Here is a 27612-nt window from a genome sequence, read left to right as displayed (position 1 = left end):
CATGTAGAATCAAGCCAAGATGGATGAGAGCTCAGCTCAGAACAAACCATCCAATGGAAAAGAATACCACTGAGGAATGAGCGAAGACCATTCCAAGAGCATCAAAAATAAAGTAATGTGGATAACAATGTTCTGTTGTGATGTACTTGCCTACAGTAGTGACAACTCTGTATATCACTCCACCTGCTGGTGCAGATTCAGACACATTACCCTGTGCTCAGCTCAGTGCATGGTCTACTCATAAGCTTAATAGTTTCCTAGAAATCATAGTAAATTTTCCACCTTTTAATACTTACATTATTTCCTTTTCAATACCACCAAGTCTGTCCAACTTTGGGGCAATATAATTGCCTTTCCAAAACTCAACAGAAATATTTTAAAATTTTGTAAAGAAGATAGCACAAAAAAAACATATGATTTTAACTTTATTTTCTCAGTAATGAGATAAACTCCTACTTTTCCATGAAAGATGAATCAGATTGTTCAGAAACAAATGTTCTCCACCAGCCTCACTTCTGCAGGTGTAAGGCTAACACCAGCTCTGTTCTGTTATTTGCCCTAATGGCTATCTTCCACTTCATGGGATCATTTCACAGTGGTGGTCCTGTCTTTACAGATGGACATTTTCCTATGGCAGGGTTCATTCTTTCCATCAAAATGCACTTCTCTTCTGGGCTCTTTCCAGATAGCATAGGGAAACAGAGGGCTCTGCCCTATGATGTACAGTCCCTTTCCACCATGGTGGAGATTAAGCTTAGCTTGTGTCTGAGACTACATATTTCTAAAACTTCTCAGAGTCCAGTGGACAAAGACAGGAGATGCACCATGCAGAAAAGAGTCTTAGATCATTCAACCTGGATATAAGTTAGTATTATATGTTTGTTACCTCGATGAAACACTCATACTATTAATGTATGCTGAGTACAAAATGGCAGGAAAAAATTGCTAAATCTTACTATATTCATTTACGAATACCTTGTTTTGAAAAAGAAATTTTAATGCATTTCTTTGCTAAGCACAGAGGACTGCTCCTGTAGTCTCAGCACTTGTGAGGCTGAGGAGGGAGCATTGTTTTTTTAATCTAAAAGTTGCCAGCTAGCCTGGGAAAAATAGGGGTGGAGCACTTGCTTCACATGTACAAGGTCCCAGGTTCCATCTCCAGCACTGAAACAAGCAAACAAAGGAAAAGGCTCCTGAGAAGTCAAGCTCAGCTGTATTCAGAGTTTCATCCCAGGTAAGATAAAGCTTTAACCAGGGTGTCAATTCCTCCATTTGAGAAAAGACAGGGTACAGACATCTTCTCTTCAAGTCAAAGTGATAGTTTCTGTGGGTAATACAGCATTGCAAGACAGCAGTGTGGGAGATAGTCTGGGCCTACCACCACCGGGTCTCGGGGGACAGTAAGGGACATTCCAGGACACCACCTCCTCGCTGCTCATACCCACCCCAGCTGGGCTCTGTTAATTAAATTTCCATTGATGAGCTGAAACTATGAAATGCTAACTCTTTATTAAATAAAGCAGTTGGAAGAGCATGATAATCCTCACAGCTTTAAATAAAACCTCTTAATACACAATGTAAATAATGACAGGCAAAAATCCAATTTCTACGCAGTGAACTTTCAAACACTCAGTTGTTTCCAGTAAATTAGCTTTCGTTCTGATGGCTATAATGCCGACATAGGCATATCAAGCACCCAGAACAGTGTCATTATACATCCATTCTTAACTTAGAGATGCCAGCCCAAAATTATTGACTCAACTCACTGCCTGTCAGCTCAGGATAGCCCTACATGAAAGGTCTGCCCACTGTACCAGAAAAAGGGCAGGTCTCCACACCCATATTCTTCCAAAGACAAGGAAATATCCACCTCCCATTATGAGAGATACTACCTTGTCAGAAAACAAAAAACAAGGCAGATAACAGTTTTGTAACCCTGTATGCATAAGATACCAGGGGGAATGGGAATCTGGAGACAGATTTGAATTCCCTCCAAAAGGAGATTTGAAGAAAAACAAAACTAGACTGCTGTGTGCTTCCAGACTGCTGAGACTATACTATTGGTCAAACTTGTCAGAAAAGTAATAACTTCCCATGGGGAAATTTCAATAATCAGCTGGGTATGAAAAAGAAAATATGCTCATTCTGAGCTTTAGACCAATTCCTCAGCATGTGTTTTATAAACCCTCCAGGCTGTTATTACAACTAAGCTCAAGCCAAAAATTCCTGCACGCCTTTGCAGCTTTTGTCATGATGACAATTCACAAATCAAAGGAAAAGTCTTTGTCTATAAGCCTTGTGAAACTACATTATGCAGTTAGATTTGTCACTATTAGTAACTATTAGAGTGGTCAGAATTATGTTAGCAGCAGAACTTTATAATGTCATCTAAAATGGTCTGATCAGTTAAAGAGGAGCTGTCTTGAAGTCACTGTGTAGCATGGGAAATGAGTCAGAACAGACACATGTGTCAGTATGAAACCCACACCAGGCTTCAGACTTTGCAGGGAAGAATGGGTGGAAAAAATATCTCACTAGTAACTTTATGTAGTGATTACATACAGACATATGGATACAGTGGGTTACTAAAATATATTAAAATCTGTTTCCTCTGTTCCTTTTACCTCTAGAAAACTTTAAATTACTTACATGGTTTGAATCCTATCGGACAGTGCTGCTTTAAAGTATAAAATAAAGAATTCAATCCCTCAAAAGAGGTTTATGTGAACACCTGTTAAACCATTAGCTTTTTGTAAATGTTTTTGAAACATGTAGGCACAGATTTCCAGGGAGGGAAAAAATTCTGTATTCAGTCTGTCTCCATAGCCACAACTGTTGAGTTCCACAAACATCTGGGCTGATTTTAACACTCAATCCAAAGAGAAAGAGACCCAGATGGCAGGGGGATCTTGTATCTAGGCAAAAAAAGTTCCAAAGTGTTCAGGGTCTGGGCTATTATACATATTTTCCATAGTGATCATTACACTGTGTCAATCAAGAATTGGTCCAATATAAGCAAGGACCCAGTGGGCACTCTGCCCCTAGATACAGCAATGTTCTGCAGGCTTCTGTGCATCGATGTTCTAACCACAAACTCTTCCCATGATCAAGGCAAACCAGAATCAGTGTTTCACCTTCTTCCATCCCTTCCCCCATCAACACCTGAAGCAAATAGATTCTTTATATACAACATGCCTCTGCATTCTGCCATGAACCTCTCCCACTGACTTGTATGCAACCTATTTTTTACACTATCATGTGGTAAAAGATGATATAAATATTTCAATTTTTCCCCCAGACTAATAATCTGTAAGGAGGTCAGACTCAATGCTATCCCAACTTACACTTTGGCTTCCTGTTCTTGAGAAATGAGGATCAAGGAATGGGTCCCACAGGACGGTGGAGCCAGCTTTAGTGCTGACCTAGTGCAGGCCCAGCTCCACTGCCCATGGCTGCAACCAGCTATGCAACATCTCTATACCTCTCTTTTCCCATTAGCAAAATACATTTGATTGCACTATCTAGTTCACTGAGTTATTAGAAAGGCTAAGTTAATGAATGAGCTGAATTTGTGTTGTTGGAATAAATATTTGTCTAAGGAGTTATTTTTTAAGTGAAGTTCAGAATAGTGCTCAGATTACAAATAAAGCAGCTCCAACAGTCCTCGGGTTACAGACAAAAGTGTCTAACCTAGTGTTAGAATATACTTTGTCCCCTACAGGTTCTGGTGCTAGGCTGGGACCCCAATATAACTACATTAGGAGGTAATGGGTCTGTAAAGGTGGGGCCTTGTGAGGGGTGACTGTTTCAGGGGGCTCCACACTAAGAAAACAAATGTCCATTTCATGAGAATGGGTTAGGTCTCAGGACTGGATCAGTTTCCATGTAGGCAGGTTGTCACATAGTGAGACCACCATACGACCAGCCTCTTTTGTACCAGCCTACTCTCACGTGTGTTTCTGGTAAGTGAAGCCATCTGACATGTTATGACAAGGCAGGAGGTCTTTGCTGGACGTACACACCCCATCTTGAACTTCCCAGCCTCAGTGACCTAAATGAATCTTTTCTTTATAAAGTCCCTAAGCTCAGGTATTTTGTTATAGAAACACAAATAGACTAAGACATGCGGTATTGCGCCTCTCATCACCACCATCTCTTCTTCATGAGGGCCCTCATCACTTCCTTTCAGCTCAAGGCTCCTGGAGCCTCTAGGCCTTTATGCCTGATATTCCCTCTCCAGGAACACTCACTTCCCTCCTCTTCACCTGGCTATGTCCTGCTCCTCTTCTGGGTGCACTGCTGGTGGAATTCTAGATGTTGGTTCTCACAAGCTTTACATTTCTTTGCAAGTAGAAAATAGGCTGCTAGAAAAGCTCCCCCACGCTACTAACTTTCCCAGGCCTCCTGAAGTTCAGACCAAGGCAGTTTGTCCCCCTATTAGCACTAGCTGGGACCTCCAGACACCCAATGTCAGAATGCCCCTTACCAACCACCCTGGAACTCCAGAAACAGGCTCAATCTGAGGAGAAGCTCCCAGCAGTCTTCCATCTTATAGCCCAAGTCAAGAAGCACAGCTGTAACATGCTAAAGCATGATTTTGACCTTCTAGTAGGGTTAAAAAATCCGTGACTGTAAAAATAACATTTTTTTTTAAAAAACCTCCTTGTTATTTTCAAATGTAAATTAAGTCCAATTAGAGTAGATTCAGGCATTACAAAACATTTCCATTGCATCTAGTTTTTTGATTGCCATTTTAGTCAGTGTCTTGATTGAGCCCTGAAATTCCAGGCTTTGGCTCTCTATGAAGTGACTGCCACAACAGAGAGCCATGCCTGGCTCCCACTGGTGCAGAATAGACACTTGTGAGAGGACTCTTAAGCCTCCCATGCCACTGAACTATGCATGGCAGGTCACAGGCAAGGAGCTGCATGGACTGGTCTAATGCAGAAGAAAGCCTGGTTTGGAGCCAGTCTTCTGCGGCTCCTAAGATATGTGGTAACCTTTGAGATGAAAAGAGGTTTAGAAGTGCAAATGACTGTCAATATGAATATTAATAGCAGAACTATTAATAACTGAAGTTGTGTGCCAGACACTTGACTCTTGATTAAAAGAACTGAAGTTCAAGCCAAACCCAAAGACTTCTCTGCTCAGAGCCAACAGATCTACTGAAGACCTTGTCCCAGCGGGAGCAGAGAATGTTCTAAATGTCTTACTAAAGAAGTCTGAATAAAATCAGGCCAAAGTCAGCAGAGCCCTGACCAGGTCAATGTGAGATTTCTTGAGGTAGTAAGCTTGATTCTTTCTCCCAGAGCCCTGCATGTTGTCTGGTTCACAGAACGTATGCAATCCATGCTTCCAATTAAGACAGAAACGAGTGAATAAATGAGAGAGGAGGGAGAAATTTGGAGTTGAAACTTAAAGTGTAAACAGGAAAACAAAGATTCCAACACTCATCTGGGCTCTGCCTGCTATACAGCATAAAATATTCAGGACTTTTTAAAAGTAAAATCACCTAATGGAACAGTTCTATAAACTGTGAATTCGTCAAAGACTTCATATTTTTAAAAAGTGCCCTTGCTGCTGCTATCATTACAAAGATTTGAAACTAAAATGAATAGCAGCTGTCCTGCCAAACAAACAGTCTGTCTATGACCAAATCTTATAACTTCAAGGCTCAAATACACTAGGTTAAATTCTACTTCTTCAATCATGAATGTACTTTTCAGCATTAGAAATTATCCCTTTCACATTTTTAAATGCTGGGGCTTCTGCCTGACTAATGCCATCTTTAATTATACATAATCGAGTATTTTACTGTGATCTAATGGGGTCTATTACTCATCAAAATGGCACCAGTCAGCAATAATATTCCCCAGAGCCAATTACTCAACCTTCTTTCATTCTTCAGAAGCAGCAGCTGCACGTGCAGAAATCTATATACAGCTTGAGCTATAGCATCTTGCCAATTTGTCCAAAACTGATGAAAAGTGTAAAAAAAAAACCCTCAATATCATAGCTTGCAGTAAACTCTTGGATGGCAGCATTAATGTGGGTTGATGGAGCTATGACTTCATGCTGGTGCTGCAGGCAGGTACCTTTGGATCCCATCACATACCGCACAGGTGGGAGGGCCAAGCATTTCACACAGGAAGAAGCAGATCCTCTTTTGTTTTTTTGGGGGGGGGAGGGCAGTCCGGTCATAGGGCTTGAACTCTGGGCCTGGGCACTGTCCCTCAGCTCTTCAGCTCAAGGCTAGCACTCTACCACTTGAGCCACAGCACCACTTACGGCTTTTTTCCTTTTTTGCTTATGTGGTGCTGAGGAATCGAACCTAGGATCTCATGCATGCAAGGCAAGCGCTCTACCACTGAGCCACCTTCCCAGCCCACAGATCCTCTTAAGGTCAGCATATGCCCAAGTCTTAAAACATGCAGGTAGAAGAGGTAGAATTCTACCCCCCATGACAATATATTAAATCTCTAACATGTAAAGCCAGAATACCCACACAAAAGAAGATGGTGAGGACACATTGAAGACCCAGCCACAGAGTCTTTTCCTTAGCTTGGATCCCACATTAATCCTGGTCTACAGTCCACTTCATTATTTGTTTGTGCCTGTACTGGGGATTGAACTCAGGGCCTCACACACTTCCTTGGCTTTTTCACTCAAGGGCTGACCACAGTTCCATTTCTGTCTTTTCACTTGTTAAATGGAGAAATGAGTCTAACAGACTTTTCTACTCATCTGGTTTGCAACCAGGATCCTCAGATCTTAGGGTCTGTATATATATATAACCTGTATATATATATATACATATATATATATATATATATATATATATATATATATATATAACCTGTAAGCATAGCTTACAGGTTATATAAACCACCAACTCCTGGCTACAGTCTATTTTGATGGGAAGACTGAGTGATCATAAGTAAACCCAAAGCTCAGCAAAAGTTGACTCATCCCTAAAACTATCATCAAAAGAGACAAACTGCAAAGCCAAGAAATAATCACAAATACAGTTATAAAAATTTTAAGTGTAAGGTCCACTCCTGGAAAGTGGGTGGACTCCTCCCTCTTCTCTGCCAAGTCTCCACCCAGTACCTGAGTTACCTAGGCAACTGGCACACCTAGAGGAGAACTCTACCAGAGCCAATCTAGCCACACCCTTCTCCCACGTGGCCCCACCTCCCCTTAACTGGCAACACCTTCTCCCCACTTCCCCCAGCCCCCCACCCTAGATAAGGCAAGGCCGGGGCCAGACTTCCCTTTTCCAGCCCTGTGGAGTGCCAACTTGGCCTGGGGCCAGCCAGTCCGGTGATTAAACCTATCCCTTACTTGAATACCACGTGCATGGTGTTCTCTTTACTCGCAGCCTCTTTAATTACCTAACAATAAGTATATCTGTGAATATGTACGTACACATACATGAATTACACATATATATGCATGCATACTGACGTGTTAGTGATAGAATGAAGGATGAAACAGTTGGACTTCAATTCTGGACCTTTTAGCTCAACAACTGTTTATTCGCTTCTGAGTATTTACAAGAGAAATTTAAATTAATAAAGCAAGTCCTAGAAGCAGGATATACTAGAAGGTTATTTGATGGACCACAGACCAATAAATCATTTTGGAAACAAACGGGGATCAATAGTGAATCATGAGACCTTGATATGCCCCTCTTGAATAATTGACGAGGCATCTTGTTTGGACCATTTACAGTACTATGCTTAGCATTCCATTTAGCACTGCAAAATAATTCACTCAAGTGTTGGCTTCTTATCAGATCTGTTGACCAAGCAGCAGATGGCAAAGAATACACACAGATCTACTGTTTCTTTGGTATACAAACAGCACACTGGAGTTACTATTTAAGAGCTACCCTTTATTCTGTCCTAGTGATAGGAAGGCACATAGACCCAGTACTCTGCCACAGCATACAAGTTTCCCTGGTGTTTTTCTAACAAACAAAGCTGCCCTGGATCCCCGCTCTTTTCTTCAATCAAGCCTCTTAACAGCAACTAAAGGAAGATTGGGATTCTACGAAGGAAGCATTCTGGCTTCCTCTAGGGGCCTGCAGGAGGGTGCTAGCCCACACCTCTTGTAGGGATGAAGAAGAATCTCATTGTGTGACCAATTGCAGGGTCCCTAAGAAGGAAGAGAGTGGGGAGGAGAAAGAACTTGTTGGGACAGTGGTGGGAGGTGAGAGTCTTTGTTAGGAGCATCCTAGAAGTCATTGGGCTTGGGAGAGAAGGCAAAGGAAAGCCTCTAGAAGGACAAGAAATCCAAACACTCACTTCTGGATGAAGCTCCCACCAAAGTACATGACCGCATGTCAGGGAAGGGGATGGCAAATGAATAGCAAAGGAGAGGAAAGCAAACAAAAAAGAGAGAGAAAGAGAGGAGGGAGAGGAGAGCAAAAAGAGAAAAAGGTATGGAGGAGATGGAAGAGAAGAGTAGTAGTAGATAAAAGAACACCCATAATTTGGAGAAGGGAGAATTGCAGAGAGAGAGGAGAGGGAGGGAGGGAAGGAAGGAGGGAAGGAGGGAGGGAGGGAGGGAAGGAAGGAGGAAGAGAGAACAGAAACTGGGCATAGTGGCACACACCTGTAACCCCAGCTATTGGCCCATAGAAGCAGATTCTTTTTAAGCATCAGGCCAACCCAAGCAAAGGCAGTAGCAAGACTCTGTCTCAAAAAGATGAAATAAAATAGAAAGAAAAAGAAAAGGATTGAAGGGTCAAATGTTGTTCCTGTGGTAGAGCACTACCCAAACAAATATAAAACCCTGTGTTTAAATGATATTAAGGTGCTAACTTTGCCAATATAAACACTAAAACCAGAATGATTTAGGAAAGATCCGCATAGCCCCCACACAAGGATGACATGAAATTTGTGAAGCATTGCAATTTTTTTTAAGATATTAAGATGTAGAACTTGCAAGGTCTTCCAGTGCAGGCCACACACATCTTTCCCTGGGGTCCCATCACCCCACTTAGCTGCCTCAAGCTAATGGAGGTAGCAAAGGAGTGGTTGAGCCCCTGTGTGTCGTCAGCAGGTTTCCTGGGTGCTACACAGCCAGGAAACAACTGGTTCTTTCTTCTGCCACTGGACATTTGTGTGGCACGTGGCTTACCACACACTGGAAGCCTCTTGGCACAGAAACGATGCAAACACTCAATACAAATAGGCCTACAGTGCTTACAAGTGACATTATTTCATTATTTTCACTTGAGATCTTGCCTTCTTTTGGGGAACAGTCTCTCTCTGGGACCAAAGTAACTGGACTCATGCCTTTTGCCTGACTCCGAGTCTATTCTAAGAGCAGCCAGAGCAAACTGTCCAATAAATATGAGCCCCAACTATAATAGCCATTATTAAGGTTTGTCCCTTCTAATCATTGTTTTGGAAAACTAAGATTCTTTCCCAGTTGCTGGTGGCTAAGGCCTATAAGCCTAGCCACTCAGGAGGCTGAGAGTTCTAAGGATCACAGGTCAAAACCAGCCCAGGCAATAAAGTCCATGAGACTCTCATCTTCAATTAACCAGACAAAAAGCCAGAAGTGGAGCTGTAGTTCAAGTGGTAGAGTATCAGTATTGATCAAAAAAGCTACAGGATAATTCTCAGGCTCTGAGTTCAAGTCCCAGCACTGGAACGACAGGAAAAAAAGAAAGAGAGAAGGGAAAGTGGAAGAAAATTAAGGGTTTTCTTGATTGATTGTATGTTTGCCAGTCCTAAGGCCTCGATCTCAGGCCTGGGCCCTGTCCCTGAGCTTCTTTTGCTCAAGGCTAGCACTCTACTACTTAAGCCACAGCGCCACTTCCAGCTCCTCCGGTATATCTGGTACTGGGGGATCGAACCCAGGGCTTCATGCATGCAAGGCAAATGCTCTACCACTAAGCCACATTCCCAGCTGAAAATTAAGGTTTAAGAACAGTAATAATAACAACAGCTCACACTTGTTCCAACAGTCCACATTCTTGCTCCACTGAGAGTGTTTTCTCATCTCTTTTCACCAATGAGCTATCTCTGCCCGTGGCATCTTAGAAGTGAATGTTCTCTGTAGGATCCACCTTGCATATGAGGACACTGCAGCCCAGAGGCCTCGTTATCACATCCAGTGACTTACCTAGAGAGGCACACAAAGGGTATGTGAAGGGGAAGCATAAGCCAGGCATTGGACCCCCAAGGATCCACACTTTCCATGACCTTCCCACACAAATACTACCCTTCTTCCCAACCAGCTTCTCAGTCTATGGAAACATCAGCACTGACCACCACATTCCTGGGCCCAAGAGAACTAGCACTTTGACTGAGTTCTGCTTGGTAACACAGGACAGGCTTCATGGACAGCTTGGTCCTAATCAATAAACTTACAAACCTGGGACCAAAACACAAAACAAACAACAACAAAAAAGAGCCAAGATCTGGAAAACTACAGCACAAGAGTTCTAGGGGTCTTCACATAGTTGATGAACACATAGGAAGGCACAGAGAGTTGTTCAGCCATGTACCTAAAAAGTGCTGTTCCCCAAGGAACAGTCTAGTAGGTGAAGGATACCTAAAGGACACAGCCCTGCACCAATCACCATGGGCTTCTCTACAACATCTTGCAGAAGGAGAACGCTATAGTCTTCAGGAGATAGTCCAGTGGTGTTTCTCAGAAGGAACAGCCTAGTGAGGGGAATGTCAGGGCAGGCAGGTTTCTTGGTGGCAATGTGGCAGGTGGAGCAGGACTATGGAACCGCATGCCTGGTACAAGATCTGGCTGACTTATGAAGAGCTAAGATAGCCAATGACAACCAAACAACATTTGAAGGCAATGGCCTAGCCATCAGCACAGGTCAGCTAGAATAAGTGCAGTCAGGAAGGAGTATGGGGTCCAGGCATGGTGTAGTTTCAGAAGATGCAGAAAGGAAGGCATTCACTATACCAGAACTTGGGGACATAGACTGAGCCACTAAGGAAAAACTCTCCGACACCAGTATCTGATCAGGCCTCAGCACTTCGTTCTGCAAGGGGCCCCGAATGACCTGGAGCTCCCTGATTATCTTGTACTTTACCTGCTGGATCTAGGAACTGAAATGTGGGGCCCCCTACCTGAGGTCAGTACTGGTTGTGCCCACTCCTGAGCTCTTCAGGGCCTACCTATGTCAACCTCAAACCCCCCAATTCTGAGGAGAAAAGGTGTAGGATAGGCCTGCCTTAGCCATGTTCCTCTGTGGTTCAGATTCTACCCAGGCACCTGAGTCATTCAAATTCAGCCATAAAGGTAGTTGTGGCTCAGATGTGTAACAGGAACTGCAGATCATACAAAGGAGGCAAGCTGAAACCAGCTTATCATTCATAGGTCATAGGGACCCAAATCTCTCTTAATCTATCTTGCCCTGTTTCATCTCTAACCAAATCTAAAATGCTTTCTTACACTTGTTATTAGGGTTCAAAAATTAAAGCAGTAAATTTTCTTTTTATATACATTTTTATTGTAAAGATACTGTACAGAGGGGTTACAGTTACATGCGCAAGGTAATGAGTCCATTTCCTATGGAGCATTGTTACCCCCTCCTTTGTTTTTCCCTTACCATCCCTTTCCTCCCCATCTCCCCAACCCTTCCCTCCTAATCCCCCCCCAAAGTTGTAAAGTTCTTTTTCAACATACTGTCTTGTACATCTCATTGTTACAATGGGTCACCCTGTATCCTTTTTTCAGCATTTTAAAACAGTAAATTTTCAATCACTGGCATCCAAACATGATATGCTTCCCTTATTTCGCCCAATGACATGATCCAGCCCTCACCCATCTGAAAAAAAAAAATCCTCAGCACATACAAAGCCCAAGTGTCAACATTTGTAACAGGAAGGAAATAGGAGTTAGAAGACAAATGGGAAGAAGCAGTGGGAAAATGAAGTCTGCTAGCTATGACATAAGGCAGTTTTGTGGGTTTTTTAAAATAGCTTTCTACATTTATGTATTTTCCCCAGCTGTACTGAAGTGTAATTGACAATAAAAACTGGATATAGTTAAGGTATACAACATGATGATACTGTGAAACTATTACCACAATCAAGATAGTTACCACATTCATAGCCTCACATAATTTTTTGTTGCATGTGGCAAGAATACTAAAGTGTGTTTTATAGCAACTTTCCAGTGCAAGGTATGTTATTGTTAATTTTAATACCAGGCTGTACATTAAATTTCCATAACTTCTTCATCTTAGAGTTGCAAGTTTCTACTGTTTGGCTACATCTTTCAAATCCAGCACCCTTTAGCCCCTGGTAACCACAGCTCTTCTCTCTGCTTCTATGAGTTTGACTTCTTTGGAAGTAAGAGACAGGGTAGTATCTGTCTTTCTTTGTCTGACCTACTTCCTTTAGCTTTGTGTCCCTAGGTGGTTCATCCATGCTGTTACACATGGCACAGTTTCCCTCTTTGTTAAAGCAGACAAGATTCCATTGCATACAATTTCCCTATCCCCTGGTAGACAGGTGGACTGATTCCATGTCTTAGTTATTGTGATAACTACTGCAGTAACAAGTATACACAGTATTTATTTAGGGTTCTGATTTCTTTGAGACTTAAGGTAGTTTTTATCCAAACTTTAGTCATTCGTGTGTCTCCTCTTCACAGTATTCACTTCATATCTTTAAACAGACTCCCTTTTTATTAAGGTATTTTTCTTAGTCAAACTGTGCTATGATTTTCTAAATGCATCCCTCAAAATAAAAAATGACCATTAAAACAAACACAGACATTAATATAAAACATATTCTCCAGATGCTGCCTAGACCATCTGGCATGTCTCTGCCATGTGTCTCAGGTCTCTACCAGGAACACCAGCACCCCAGAGTTCCTACTCCTTTGCATCCTATGCAGGGCCTTTCTCTAGCAGCTGGAATGACAGCTTCAAGTTACGGACATCCAAGTAGAGGATCTCTACACTGCCTCTGTCGACACTGTAATTGTCATCTTGAAACCAGGCATCCTTAAACATTCCTCCAGCTGACAGAATGTTTCCCATTTAAGTTTAAAGAGTTAACATGTCTGCCAAGCATTGGTGGCTCACATCCTAGCTACTCAGGAGGCTAAGACCTGAGGATAGCAGTTCAAAACCAACTTAGATAGAAAAGTCCATGAGACTCTTGTCTCTAATAAGCCAGCAAAAATCTGGAAATAGAGCTGTGGCTCAAGTGGTAGAGCACCAACCTTGAATATAAGGGACTCTGAGTTTAAGCCTCAATAATGGCACACACATACAAATAAGAGTAACACATTCCACTATGGTAGCAACTTTTCTCCATTATCTACTGACAAGCTGACAGCACTTTCTTCACAACATTCCCAGTTCCCTGAAAGGAAAGGCTAACAGAAAAAAACCCTAGATATTCAACATCACTATCCACCAAAATCACCATAAGACATCACCTCACCCCAGTCAGAGTAGCTATCATAAAAACAAAAACAAAAACAGTATTCTGGTAAGAATATTTAGGAACAAAAACTCTTACATATTGTTGGTAGAAATGTGAGTTAGTATAGCCACTATGAGAAATAGTAAATGGAGTTTCCTTTAAAAAAAAGAACTAAAAATAGAAATGCCATGTGCATGACTGAATCATATACACATTGCTAGCCATCCCACCCCCGGGTACAGATCCAAAGGAAATTAAATCAATATGTGGAAGAGACATGCACTCCCAAGTTTATTGCAACACTATTCACAGTGGCCAAGATAATCAATCTAAGTATCCATCAACATATGAATGGATAAAGAAAATGTGGTATATTGACATATGGAATACTGATTCAGTCATAAAAAAGGACCAAAGTCTTGTCACTTGGGGCAGCATGCATAGTAAAATTAAAATGAAATAAGCCAAACACACAAATAACACATGATCTCATTCATATGTGGGATCTACAAAAACTAATCTCATAGAAATTGATAATTGAGTGATGGTTGGTTATTACAGGCTGGGAATGAGTAAGGCAGGGACATGGAGAGAGTTGGTTAATGGATGCAAAGTTAGATAGGAAGAATGATTTCTAGTGTTCTATTGCACAGAGAGTGATTATATTTAATAATATTAATGCATTTCTGTATTTCAAAATAGTTAGAAGCTTTTTAATGTCTTCACATAAAGAAATTATAATAGCCAGGCACCACTATCCCATACCTATTATCCTACTACTTAGGAGTCTGAGATCTGAGGATTGTGGTTCAAAGCCAGCCTAGGCAGGAAAGTCTGTAAGAGTCTTATTTCCAGTTAACTACCAAAGAGCAAGACATGGGGTTATAACTTAACTGGTAGAGCAACTTTAAGTGCCAAAGCTAAGGAACAGCACCCAAGCCCTAAGTTCTAGGGCTAATAATAGCACAGTACACATGTATTGCACAGCGTGCACGCGCACACACACACACACACACACAAATATTGAAAGTAATGAATATGTTTATTACCCTAATTTGACCATTTACATGATGTATCAGAACATCACAATGTATCCCATAAATTGGGACAATTACTCTGCGTCAGTTAAAAATATAATAAAGTAAGGTAAAGAAAGTTGGGCAGATCCACTCATGCTCCACACAGGCTTCACTCAGCTCACCTCATCAAGAAACTCCAGAAAGTAGAACCTGGAAATATGTCCCCTCTGAAGTCCTCCCAACAAAGACCTGAGTGATCACTCACAACAGACTACCTGGCTCACTATGAGCCTTCAAGCCTAGGTAATGGCCTGTCTTACTATAGAGCTGGAGCAGACTCAATCTCCACCACTATGCCACTGAGTCGGGTATTTAGGAGGAGAATAGGAAGACCCAGGTTGATGAAGTCATAAGACATATATTTGATTCTAAGTCTAAACCTATACTAATTTCAAAGGAAGGGCCCAGCACCAGTAGCTCACACCTGTAATCCTACTACTCACGAGGCAAATAGCTGAGAATTAATTAATTAATTAATTGAAAATAAAACCAGAGGAAGCACATTCTGGATAGAATAGAACATATATGTAAATGTGAGGGGTAACGTAGGATCAAACCCAGAGCCTTGTATAGGCTAAGCAAATACAACTAAGCTGCAGCCCCAACCCACATTTGAATTTTTAAGAAGAAAATACAAGACCACAAATAAACATTTGTTCCTGAGAAGAGCCACTGTAGAAAGAGATTGGTGGGGAGACAGAACAGTTGCTGAAGAAATAGGAGCTGGTAGTTTGTCAAGTCTCAAAGACAAAGAAAACCCCTCACAAAGTACCAGAAGCAATGCAGCTCCAGCCAGAGAGGGCTATAAGAAATAGCCTTGTCTAGGATACAGCTGGAAAGCCCATGGGACTCTAAGACTCAAAAGAAAGGAGACTGGGTGGGCTAAGCAGGTAGAAGACAAAGTTAGATGCCTGTGCCATTTGTAAAGGCTATAGAGGGGAGGTGGCCAGCCCACTAAATATACTTGGAGAGAGGCCAGAAGGTGGCCACTGGGATACCCAGAAAACAAAAGCACAACAGATAAGGATCCCTTGTCCAAGCTGGATACCCTCCTAATCCCCTCCTGCTTTATCCTGGTCTTACCCACTATAGATAGCATCAGTAGACTATCTCCCTGGGCCTCTCAAGTGAATATCTCTCTTTCTCCAGGGAGATGCTAACTTGAAGCTGTCTTCTCTCAAGATTCACCATGATTCCTAAGCATCACTTACCCTACCCTGGATTTGCACTGTAAACATCCACATTTGACCTCATGACAGAGACATACAAAGTCTTGTTGGTACCTGCAAGGAGCCAGCCAGAGGACCAGTGGTCTTGGCAGCCACAGGACTCATGGCAGCCCATGACGACCCTGGGCACCTGAATTTAAGGATCATATAGGGCTCCTCCCACCATCACCATCTCCCACTCCACACCCTTGCTAAGCTTAATGTGGTAGATAAAGTGTCTGAAGTGCGTGGCTGAGCTTTACTCTGAGAATCCAGAGCAAGAGGAACTGAGGTAGATTAACTGTTGCCCCTGGGAAGCTAGATGCAGCCAACTTTAAAAAGAAGCAACAAAGCAGGAATTGTCAGGAAATACGCAGCCCAGAAGGGATAATGAAGAAGTAGTACAAACAGCCAGACACTGCATGGAAGAGACAAAAGAGCCTCAGGGTTGATGATCTGGGTTGTTCCCAATATCATCTCCCGTGAATGAAGTTGCCTGGCAACTGATCACAGAGGATGGGTCCCAGCATTGTACCTACTTCCTGACTGCCCTCCTGCAGTAGATGCCACCCACCCAAGGGGATCTGACTATAGGTATTTTTTTGTCAGTCATGAGGCTTGAACTCAGTCTGGGAGCTGTCCCTGAGCTTTTATGCTCAAGGCTAGTGCTCTACTACTTTAAGCCATAACTCCACTTCCAGTTTTCTGATGGTAAACTGGAGATAAGAGTCCCAAGGACTTTCCTGCCCAGGATCCTTGAACTGTGATCCTCAATCTCAGCCACCTGAGTAGCTAGGATTACAGGCATGAGCCACCAGCGCCTGGCCCGCTGTGGACATTTTAAGTCAAGTTCATCACAATCCATGTTGGCACACTAAAGTTAGAGAAGAAAGTGGTTCTCATCCTACCATGTTGTTCTTGGTATACCAAGAGCCAATCTTCTGGTGCTGATGGTCAAAGATGATGCATCAGTTTGGGGACACAAAGGAAATGTTATTACTAATGCAACCATACATCATAGACTGGTGATTACCTTATGAAGAAAGAAAAAATATTCTACTTCTTGTAACTCCTAAATTTTCAAAAGCAAGAACTTGCTTAAGTTTGGGGTAAGCAGAAAAGAATCCTTAATATGTAAAAGTATCACAAATACAGTTCACAAAGGACAAATGAATCCGAAATCAATAACAAAACCTATCAGATTTTCATGAATATATCAACCATGTACACAAACCACACAATGCCAACACATATCAACCACGAGCATCAACCATGTACACCAATCATGAGCACCACCCAGCACATCAACCATAAGCACCCACCGTGTGCATCAACCACAAATATCAAACATGCACATCAATCACAAGGATCAACTACAGCCAACAACTACATACAACAACTACAAATACCACCATGAGCATTAATCATGAGTACTAACATGAACACCAGTCATGAGCATCAACTACAGAACCAGTCCTGAGTACCAACCAATGTGTGGCCTTTAGAAAAGATGCAGTGGTGACTGAGCTGAAGGAGACAGTGGCCAGCAGGAAGAAAGTGTATCTAAGGCATAGAGAGAAAGCCTTCTTCTTGTGGCATGTCTTATTTCCCAGACTTTTCATTTGAATTTTGAGGGCATAGTTTGATATTTCATGTTCCCCTGCCTCTGGCTAATAAAACATTTATTTTTTATCTGTGCCAATATTAGGGATGAACTCAGCGCCTGTCTCTTAGCTTTTACACTAAAGATTAACACTCTACCACTTGAGCCAAAGCTCTAATTCTGTTTTTTGTTTGTTTGTTTGTTTGGGGGAGTTGGTTAATGGATGATAGGGATCTCACAGACTTTCCTGCCCCAGGCTAGCTTTAAACCAAGATTCCCAGATCTCAGCCTTCTGAGTAGCTGGGGTTACAGATGTGAGCCACACACTAAGGCCTTTTTTTTAAAAGCAGGGTCATGGTAGACAAACAGGCTCCACCTGCCTATGATGCAATTTTCAATCAAGCACTGGTGGTGCCCTAGATCCTGGGACTCCATCCACACAACTGCAGACACCAAACTTCCAAGACATCAAGATACAGATCTTAGTCACATGGGTGACTTTTGGAGCAATCTACTGGTTAATAGCAGCTAATCTATGCCAAGTGCCCTTTCACTTGAGAGTAAGTCATAAGAAAGCATTCCTAGAAGCTCTGACATCCACCACTTTAGTTGAGATGTTAGTTGTAACATCTTTAAATCCAAGAAAACTTCTATTATTGTGCACAGGTCAAAGCCATAGGTCAAAACTCTGTTGAACAGAAATACTATATAAACTCCTAGTTCCACAAAACTGTATTTTTAAAAATAACAGAAAACAGATGCTCACACTAGAAGCTTTTTCCCTGCTGTGGTCTGAAATGCAAAATCAACAACAAATCCTATAAGAGAACACTGCTCTTTTTTCTTACTAGTATGATCATGGGTCATCACGAGTATGATCTAGGCTTCATCTGTACATTTTCAGATCAAAATTTGGCCCAAACAATTACTGCGAGTGATAAAACTGGCCTCCAGGCATTATGAGTTGAGTAGAAAAAGGATCAATCTCATTGCTTGTCTTTGCTAAAGGGACACTAGTGCAGCACAGACCATGTACCTGATGCATTCTTAGTACTCAGTAATCATCACCTTATACAAGGGCATCTGGCTTTCCCAGCCCCTTTAACTGTGTGTGATAAGGGAAGGGGGTATAATTTCTAAATTATGTAGAATGTGGTATATGCTTATAAAGCACTAAAGATTTCAAAGGCTGAGCCATAAATAGTAAATATGAGGATCCATTTAGACTACAACTGTAACTATGCCAAAACTCTAAGAAGGCCAGGACCATTTCTGGATTTTTGACATATGTATATCTCAGGGCCTAACAAAGTGCTTGACACTTCAATATTTCCTGGTGAGTAGGTATGTGTGGCCTGAATAAATTACTAACCTCACAAATTTGGGTCATACTCCAAGAGCAGATGTCAGACAAGGACATGGTAACAGCTCTCCAGCTCCAGCTCCAAGGCAACCACTCACGCTGCAGGTTCTTCATGGAAGTGAGTATGCATACCCACCTAAAGGACAAGGGGGCCCGTTTCTCCACTGTGGCAGAAGGGAGTTACTGGGAGAAAAGGGAATCAGAGATGAATCTACAACACAGCCTGCTCAGGAACTATGCACTGACCCCACTCTAAAGAATCAATTCAATGTAGCACAATAATGCCTGAACAGTTCACCAAATTTGCTGGCTACCTTGCTAGCACCAAGCTTAATTTGCAAACAGCTTGAAGCCCAGGCAGTAACAGCAGACACCAGATATTTTTTAATGAACTCTCAAGCTTTAGTTTTTCTGTGCACAAAACTGAAACATCACCTTATCCCTACATGTTTGTTGTAAACTTTTATGTAAGAAAAAATATTTGTATCTGCTTCACAAATTACATTCAAATTTCATTCATCAAGCAGAGGTGCTTATGCATACAAAACCTTGGGAAGAACGATATATACCTCAAAGTGACTGCCCAAGGCCCTTTTAGATCATTCCTTATATTCAGTAATCATTTGGGGAAGGATTTTTTTAAACCTTTCTAATCAAGCAGTAACATTGGAAGGCAAAGCTGCAAAGGATTCAACTTTGAAAGCAAAAGCAACCACTGATTACAGCTAACAAATTCCAATGAGACTTGCTAAACTCCAACCATTTCTAGAAATATACCTAAATTCCACTCACCTTCTATATAATATGTCTGGATTCATCCTAATGAATGTGTGTGTGTGTGTGTGTGTGGAGAGAGAGAGAGAAAGAGAGAGAGAGAGAGAGAGAGAGAGAGAGAGAGAGAGAGAGAGAGAGAGAGACTGACTTTCATTAATGTAGCTGAGTTTCTAAATAAAAAACCCAAGTAAATTTCACCTAAGGTGCTGTCCATGCTTAAAGAATACTTCTGAAATTTGAGCGAGCCAGACACTGGCAGCTCACATCTGTGATTCTAGCTACTGAGGAGGCTGAAATCTGAGGATCACAAAAGTCTCCAATTAACCACCATAGCAATGGAAATGAAAGTATGGTTCAAGTAGTAAAGTGCCATCCTTGAGTGAAAAAAAACTAAGGGACAGTGCCCTGATTTTGAGTTCAAGCCCAGTACTGCCACACACACACACACACACACACACACACACACACACACACACACACACACAAACAGACAAAAGAATTGAAAGAAGTTGCAAACAACGGGCTTAATACATCTAAGTTCACTGTTCTGGCTGCTACAGCAGAATCCCTCTGATCACATCACCTTGGGGACCATAGCAGAAGAACCAGCAATAGGTAGACAGTATGTGAAAGACAGTGCCTAGGTGGCTAGCTTCCTCCTCTTAAGGAAGCCAAAAAATCAGCAGCAAGTTTTCTTAGAAAGTATCCAGTTGTGTGAGACCTCTTCCATGCATTCCCTACCATGATGTATGAAAGACTCAGAAAGCAGAAGTACATATACATTAACATGACAGTAGGAGAAACAATAACAGCTGGGAAATAACTGCAAAACCCTTAACTCCCAAATCCCAACATTGCCATCTTCCTCATCAGAGAGTCCTGCCAGGGGGTGGGGTGTAGCCAAGTGATAAAAGTTCTTGTCTAGCATGTTACAAGGCTGTGGCTCAATCCCCAGCACTGGGAGGGAAAATGCCAATAAAGAATAGAAATTTAAAACATGTTTTAAATTCTCTCATACCACTTCTATTGACCTGAACACACACTGTGAATCCTAATACATCTAAACCCACATAAATTTTTGTGAGCATTACCCACACATCCAATTAAGCACAAATGCAAACATCTTGATAGCTCTGTGCTTGTATATAACTATTCTATCAGTAAACTGATAGAATGGAAGCGAAAAACATGTTGAGTGGAAGCGAAAAACATCTCTTCATGGAGGCTCAGTGAGGTCTTTCAAAAGACAGCTCTGTGTCTTAACACGCACAAACCATCAAGGACTGAAGTATATTGAAAAGGAGGCAACAAATTGTGATATAATCCAAAGCCTGCAAATACTTTATGCATCTTTGCATTTGAACATTACTCAGTGTTCAAAGGGAAGCCCACATTATAATGTGCTAACAAAACCTTTAAAATCACTCACCACTACCAAAAACCTTTCTCTTTTTTATTTATATAATTTTTATTATCTTTAGGTAGTTGTAAAAAAAGGTTTCATTCATCATGTCATCTTATGAGTACAATGCATCTTGATCCATTACTTTCCCCCATCTCTCTCAACTGCAACCATCCTCTCAAATTACATAGTTCCATTTTCACATATGTATACTGAGTATTATAATTGAATTCATCAACTCTTCCTCTCTTCATTTGTCTGCCTTCCTTCCCTTGATCTCTCCCCTCCCAACAACACATTTCAGCTTCCTGGTATTCATTGTGTTAAACTGTATGTTAGTTGTTTGAAGGAGTTTACACCATTGCAGTCTACCCCTGTGTATACTGTACTTTAGTCAATATGTGTGCGCATATATGCATATGATCCTTGGCACCCAATTTTATAAGGCTAATTGAAATTCTAATAGATACACATTAAGTGTGCATTTCTTATTGACCAAATCTGAAGATCTCCCAAGCAAGGCAAATCTGATCAAATCTGATCTTGGCCTCTTCAAGTGGTGCTATAAAGAGCATTTTCTTCTAACCAAGTACTTGCTAATGCCTTAAAAAAAGGTACCTTTAAAAAGATCACGCTAGCTATAATAGATAGAGATTAAATACAGGTTGAACTGAAATGCACACTAGAAACAACTGAATAATTTAGAACCAATTTTATCATTCTCCAGCAGGCAGCTCAAAAGGCCAAAATGAAGAAGTAATTGGACAGAAGTCTGCTTGGCTCCATCACATCCAGCAGCCTGATTTCAGGCAGTTGTAGATAAACTCTTTCCCAAAGCTCAAAGAGGTGGTCTCATTGTCTGGAGATCCCACCAACTAGGAGGATCAGCAAGAGAATGGCATTGTTCTCTCCTGCTGTCTTTCTTACATAATTTAAGCTTTGTTCATCATAATAATGCTTGTAAAGATTGAGGACACTGTCTGTAATAACAAAGATAAATCTAGAGGAGTGTCAAAGGTGAAACAAGCTGGTACTAGTGGTTCATGCCTGTAATTCTAGCTACTTAAGTGAAACCAGCCCAGTCAGAAAAGTTTGTGAGACTCTGACCTTCAGATTACCACCAAAATTCTGGAAGCTGAGCTAGGGTTCAAGTGGTATAGCACCAGTGTTGAATGGAAAAAACTAAGGTACAGTGCCTAAGGCCTGAGTGCAAGCCCTAGTTCTGACATAAATTAATAGTGAAACAGACTCCAATAACCATTTGGCTTAGATACCCATTACTATTCTATAATCCATTCTCCATAACACAGGCATCTGACTTTAAAGGAAAAGAAAGTGTGGTTTCAGTCTACACATCACACACATGCACACACACAGAGCTATCATCATATACACACACATCCATACAACACATACATACACTTATACCCTTAACTTAGAATACTAAATGCAATGAACCTGCTAGCAGAGACCCTGTGAGAGGTTTCTGTTTGCTGTAAGAGACTTGAGATTTACTTATTAGTAATTTCAATTGACAAGACTGCCAAATCTGTATGTATCTCCTACGTACCAGGATCTCAGCCAATGCTATAGATAGAAGTCCTCATTCACTGATAAGAAGGCATAGCAAAGTAAATCCACATGTCCTAGAGTGCATAGTAAAGAAGAGAAACAGCCAAGATTAAAATTACCTGCACTGGGTCTCCTGTTCCTCCCCCGCACCCCCAAAACACCTTGGCCACCAGAGTCTCCTCTCCTCCCTTCCTTCCTCACAGGCCTCCCAAGGGAAGTCTTGAGTCTCCGCCACAGGTAAGGAAGATAAACCTGAGTGTCAGCATCCCAGCCTAGCTACAGTGGGTCCAGGACCCAGACAGGACACAGGACCAACCCAAAACATGTGTCAAGGTGGCTAGGCCATGCTTTGCTCACCTACTTGGAGAATGGGAAAGAAGCATTCTTTCTCTAATACTGAAAACACTGTCCTTGTTAAGATCTAGATGGCCAGGCACTGGTGGCTCATTCCTATAATCCTAGCTACTCAGGAGGTTGAGATCTGAAGATCTGAGGATCAAAGCCAGCCCAGGCAGGAAAGTCTGTGAGACTCATTTCCAATTAATCACCAGAAAACTGGAAATGGTGCTGTGGCTCAAGTGGTAGAGCACTCACCTTGAGCTGAAGAGCTCAGGGACAGCACCAAGGCCCAGAGTTCAAGCCCCATGACCGACCAAAAAAAAAAGATCTAGAGGGTAAAGATGAGACTAAGTGGCAGAGCAGACAGACAGATAATTATAGATCCTATACCAGTGCCAATGAGCTGGCTGGCCTGGCCCCTTGGACTCCTGGCCATCACATGCTTCTACACAGCTCCTGGTTTTACAAGATGGCAGCCTCAAGCTGAAAATGTGGGTTAGGTTAAAATGACTCAAATATACAAACCATTACTCCTTATGTTTGAGACTCTAACCACTAATTGCCTGAGAAAGACTCCTTTAGGGCTGGGATGGTGGATCAGTGGTAGAATACTTGCCTTGCATGCATGAGGCCCTGGGTTCGATTCCTCAGCACCACATAAGCAGAAAAAGCCAAAAGTGGCACTGTGGCTCAACTGGTAGAGCACTAGCCTTGAGCTAAAGAGCTGAGGGACAGTGCCCAAGCCCAGAGTTCAGGCCCATGACAGACAAAAAGAAAAAAGAAAAAAGACTCCTTTAACCATGAAGACAGGCACCCAGACCAAGTTTCCTCTTTCTATTTACATGCCTGTTAATTATGTGCCACTCAGCCAAAGGAAATTCTGAAACCTTTATTTCCCTATGTAACTAGCTACCTCAGTGAATTATAGTAAAGAACAGATGAGCTGTATGTAATGGTTCACAGCCATAATTCCAGCACTCATGAGGCAGGAAGATCACTAATTCATGGCATTTGTGGTTACCCTTAGCTACATAGCAAGGGCTGGGGGGAGAAAAAGGAGGAGGTGGGAGGGGAGGAAAGGGAAGGGGAGGGGAGGGAAGGGAAGGGAGACAGAGAGAAAGAAAAGGTAAGGAAAAGAGGGAGGGAGAGGGAGAATATGCCAGATGAGATCAGCTTAAATCAGTGATTCAGCTCTTATCCTATAATAGACAATTTAGCACATGGTACCCTGTAAATACTCAACGAATAGTAATTTAAATTTTACTACTAGCTGCCAGCTGAAATACAGCACTGTTATATGTCCAGGTTACTGTTTCCATACTCAGGACCTTCTGAAAAGGACTACACTGGGTCAGAGCTGTCACAGCACCACCAGCCATGAGCTGGCTTGTCTGGTTATCTTCAGGATCAAAGCATGCCCCTGTGTGCTAGCCTTTCTCTCTAGGAGTCCTAATCACATCCAAGACCACACCATAATAGTGTTACAACCTTACATCCATACAGAACAGATGGACAGATGAATGAAGTTGGAGGACACATCCTTGCCTGTCAGTCTCCCAGGCCTCAAAACAGTTTCTGCAGCAGCCACCTCTCAAGATTGTTTACAAGACGTTATGTCAAAAAATGAACTTTACAACAGAGGCAACAATGCTGGATAAGAAATGTACTTATTATCTTGTCCATGTAATTGTAACCCCTCTGTACGGTATTTTCACAATAAAAAAATTGAAAAAAAAAAAAGATTGTTGTAAACCCTTCTTAAGGCTACAGGTGCCAAAGTGCCCAAGCCTTTGACATCTATTTAGCAGACAGAGATTAAACAGCAAGTGTCAAGAAGAAGACTATCAAGTGCCAATGACCAGACAACAGGTTAGTTGGCTTCTGAACACCATTAGGCATCATCTGCCCCAGCCTCTAGTTAGCTGGCTGCTGGCATATTCCAGTGTGCCACTGCCTCTGTAAGGCAGCCTAAGCACTCACGTGAAAAGCTGCAGGCTACAACACCAGGAAGTCTGCACTTATCAGAAATTTGTCCCCCTTATTCCTAACCATGTTTATGCATGTTGTATTCATAATGTTAAAAATACATTTTAATTAAATATTATGTAACTAAGGAAGTTGAGTGCAAAAAATGTTGTCCCTTGAATACCAAGAGAGCTACTTAGGAAAATCACAAAAGGTAGGGTGCTTTGAAGTGAACAAGAACATAAACATTACAGAGGAGGAATTATTTTAAATCTTGAAGGATGTGCTATTGAGAATCTTTGGTAGTCTCTGAGTTCTCATTCCACTTGGTTAAAAAAAAAAGAAATGGTAAGTGGGTACTGGTAGCTTAAGCTAGATAAACCACTTGGAACTCAAAGAAAAATCCTTAGTCCTATATCCAAAAAATGATGAAAGGTATGTTCATGCAATGAAATATTTAAGGTGTATAATTTTTAGTTTTCTCTGGTTTATTTTACTTTTACCACTACTAGGTCCCAGTCATACCGTCTAAGAGATATAGAAGAGATTTTTCATATGGGTCCAATTTAAATGTATCACCATACTTCAAGATACACAGCCCTAGCTGGATGTGGTGATCACATTTGTAATTTGTTACTTCAGAAGCAGAGATCAAAGGGATCAAGGTACAAAGCCAACTTGGACAAAAAAGTTAATAAGATCTTATCTCAATCAATACGCTGAATACAGTGCTTCACCTCTGTCATCCTAGCTTACCTAGAAGGCCATTGGTAGGAAGATAATAGTTTGAGGCTGGTCCCCAGCAAAAATGTGAGACCTTACCTGACACATAACTAAACCAATAAAAGGATGGAAGCTTGGCTCAAGTAGTATAAGTGTCTGCCTAACAAGAGCAAGAACCAGAGTTCAAGCTTCAGGATCGCCAAAAAATAAAAACTCTGGACTAAATATGTAGCTCAGGGGTACAGAACTTGCCTATCATCTGTAAAGCCCTCGGTTCATTTCCCAGCATTGTTAGGGATTAAAAAGTTATTGTGTTCTAAAGCCTACTTTTATATTATTAAAGGCACCCAAGCTTTTCTGAGTCCTTTAATTTGCAAATATATTTTCTCTTAAATCCTCCACTTTAACTTGGCTGACACCAGCTAGGCTCTCCTGAGAGTGAATCTGGTTTCCCTTCCCCACAGTTTATGTCAGCTCCATAACCAGAGCCCCAGATCAGTGTTTGATATAGAACAGGTACTTGTAAGTTCAGTGTATGTCCAAATACAAAGCAAGGAAAATTCAAAAAAGGATTCAAATCTATTCCAAAAAGAGAACTGTTTTATATGTGGATCCTTAGTAAATTTATTTTATTAAAAGCAATCCTTTAATTACTAAATTTGATACCACAAAATCCTTTTTTGTGTGTTTTAAAGTCCTGGGGATGGAACCCATGACCACAGGTTCATTAGGCAAGTGCTCAACCATTGAGCTCCATCCACAGTTTTCTAAGACACTGCCCAAAACAACTCAATCAGTCCCAGTGTAGAGAGTTGAAGGAGCTCCATTACAAAATGTAAAAACAATAAACAAAAATGAGCCTGAAAAATCTAGTGTACATTAACAAGTTCAATAGTTGGAGAGAACCACTATAACAGGAACTTTAAATATCACTTTAAGAAACTATGTATATATATAGTATTTACAAACAGACAATGAAGGAAGTAACAGTAACAGCATTAGGCAATATGTACTTGTAATTTGGTATAAAATTTTTAATTGATTCCAAAAAAGGCCTTATGCTAAGTGGTTCAAATGAAAACTAAGACTCTGCTCACCAGAGTAGAGAACTCCGTAAGTAGGCTGGTGACAGATAACCAAGGCCCAGCTGAAAAAGATGCAAGTGAAGACTTTATTAAAAAAAAACTTCATGAACTGCAAGTGAAACAGAGCTTACTTCAATCTATACATGATGCTGTCCAACATCCAGTTATAACTGACTTAGTACAATAAGCAGCTAAGCAGATGCTTATCTACATTCCTGAAAGAGTTTACAAATCACAGTTATTTCCAAAGAAGATTTGAGAAGCTTCTAATCTGGAAAATAGAGAACTGTCATATTTCTCTGCTGTTAGGTTCTATTTGGTGTTTGCTAAATGATGGAATGAATGTCTATCTGTTGACATGAAGCAACACTCAGGTATCAGAAAGCATCAGTGCAATTCCAGTGGACAGTAGAATACCAGAAGCCTATTTAGAAGTAATTTTTAGCTGAAGTCTTTAAGCAAATAAACACATACCTCTATTTCAGTCCCTTTCCCTTCTCCAACCATACATATATCCCTGGAGTATACATCAGGATACAATAGTATGCATCAGGTAATACTATTACCGAGAATGGTAATATAGGTACAGCTTTTGGGACCCACAGTTGACCAAGACGATTCCTAGGACTTCTCCATAGGTAAAATGCTACATGGGTATACAATTTCCACTTCTACTATTTGTTCCTCTGAAAATAATCAAATACAACACTTGATTTAATTCAGATTCTTTCCAAATCCAAACTTAGTCCCTTTGAGATGAGCTGTGCAGAAAGCCCTGCACTCACGTTGACCTAACAAAAAGAAAGCAAATGTGTGTTAGACTCACTACCTAGTTACCTGGTAGGCAGAGATCAAGGGACTGAAGCCGAAGCAAAAAAAAAAAAAAATGTTCAGAGGACTGCATCTTAACCAAAGGCTATACATGGTAGTACACACCTGTTATTCCAGCTATGGGGGAAGCAAAATATCTGGGTATTATGGTATGTGCTGGTCATACCCATACCCATAGAGATTACAGCCCAGGCCCACCCAGGCCCATCAGGCATAAAGCAAGATCCTACCTAAAAAATAACCA

The 27612-nt window shown here is 41.4% G+C and overlaps 1 protein-coding gene, 1 non-coding gene and 1 pseudogene across 2 annotated transcripts in view; 2 read left to right on the top strand and 1 right to left on the bottom strand.

Moving 5' to 3' along the window:
• Sh3rf3 (SH3 domain containing ring finger 3) overlaps positions 1 to 27612 on the bottom strand; it is a 376261-nt gene that overhangs the window by 346029 nt on the left and 2620 nt on the right. The gene's annotated exons all lie outside the window — the stretch shown is intronic.
• LOC122121396 lies at positions 653 to 840 on the top strand (annotated as a pseudogene).
• Positions 8821 to 8926, top strand: LOC122121394. Its single transcript, XR_006149937.1, has one exon. It is a non-coding gene; the product is annotated as a U6 spliceosomal RNA (small nuclear RNA).

The sequence above is a fragment of the Dipodomys spectabilis genome, unplaced genomic scaffold (genome assembly GCF_019054845.1).
Source record: "Dipodomys spectabilis isolate Male_0828 unplaced genomic scaffold, ASM1905484v1 ptg000187l, whole genome shotgun sequence".
Classification (NCBI taxonomy): domain Eukaryota; kingdom Metazoa; phylum Chordata; class Mammalia; order Rodentia; family Heteromyidae; genus Dipodomys; species Dipodomys spectabilis.
This window is presented reverse-complemented; position numbering and strand designations above follow the sequence as displayed.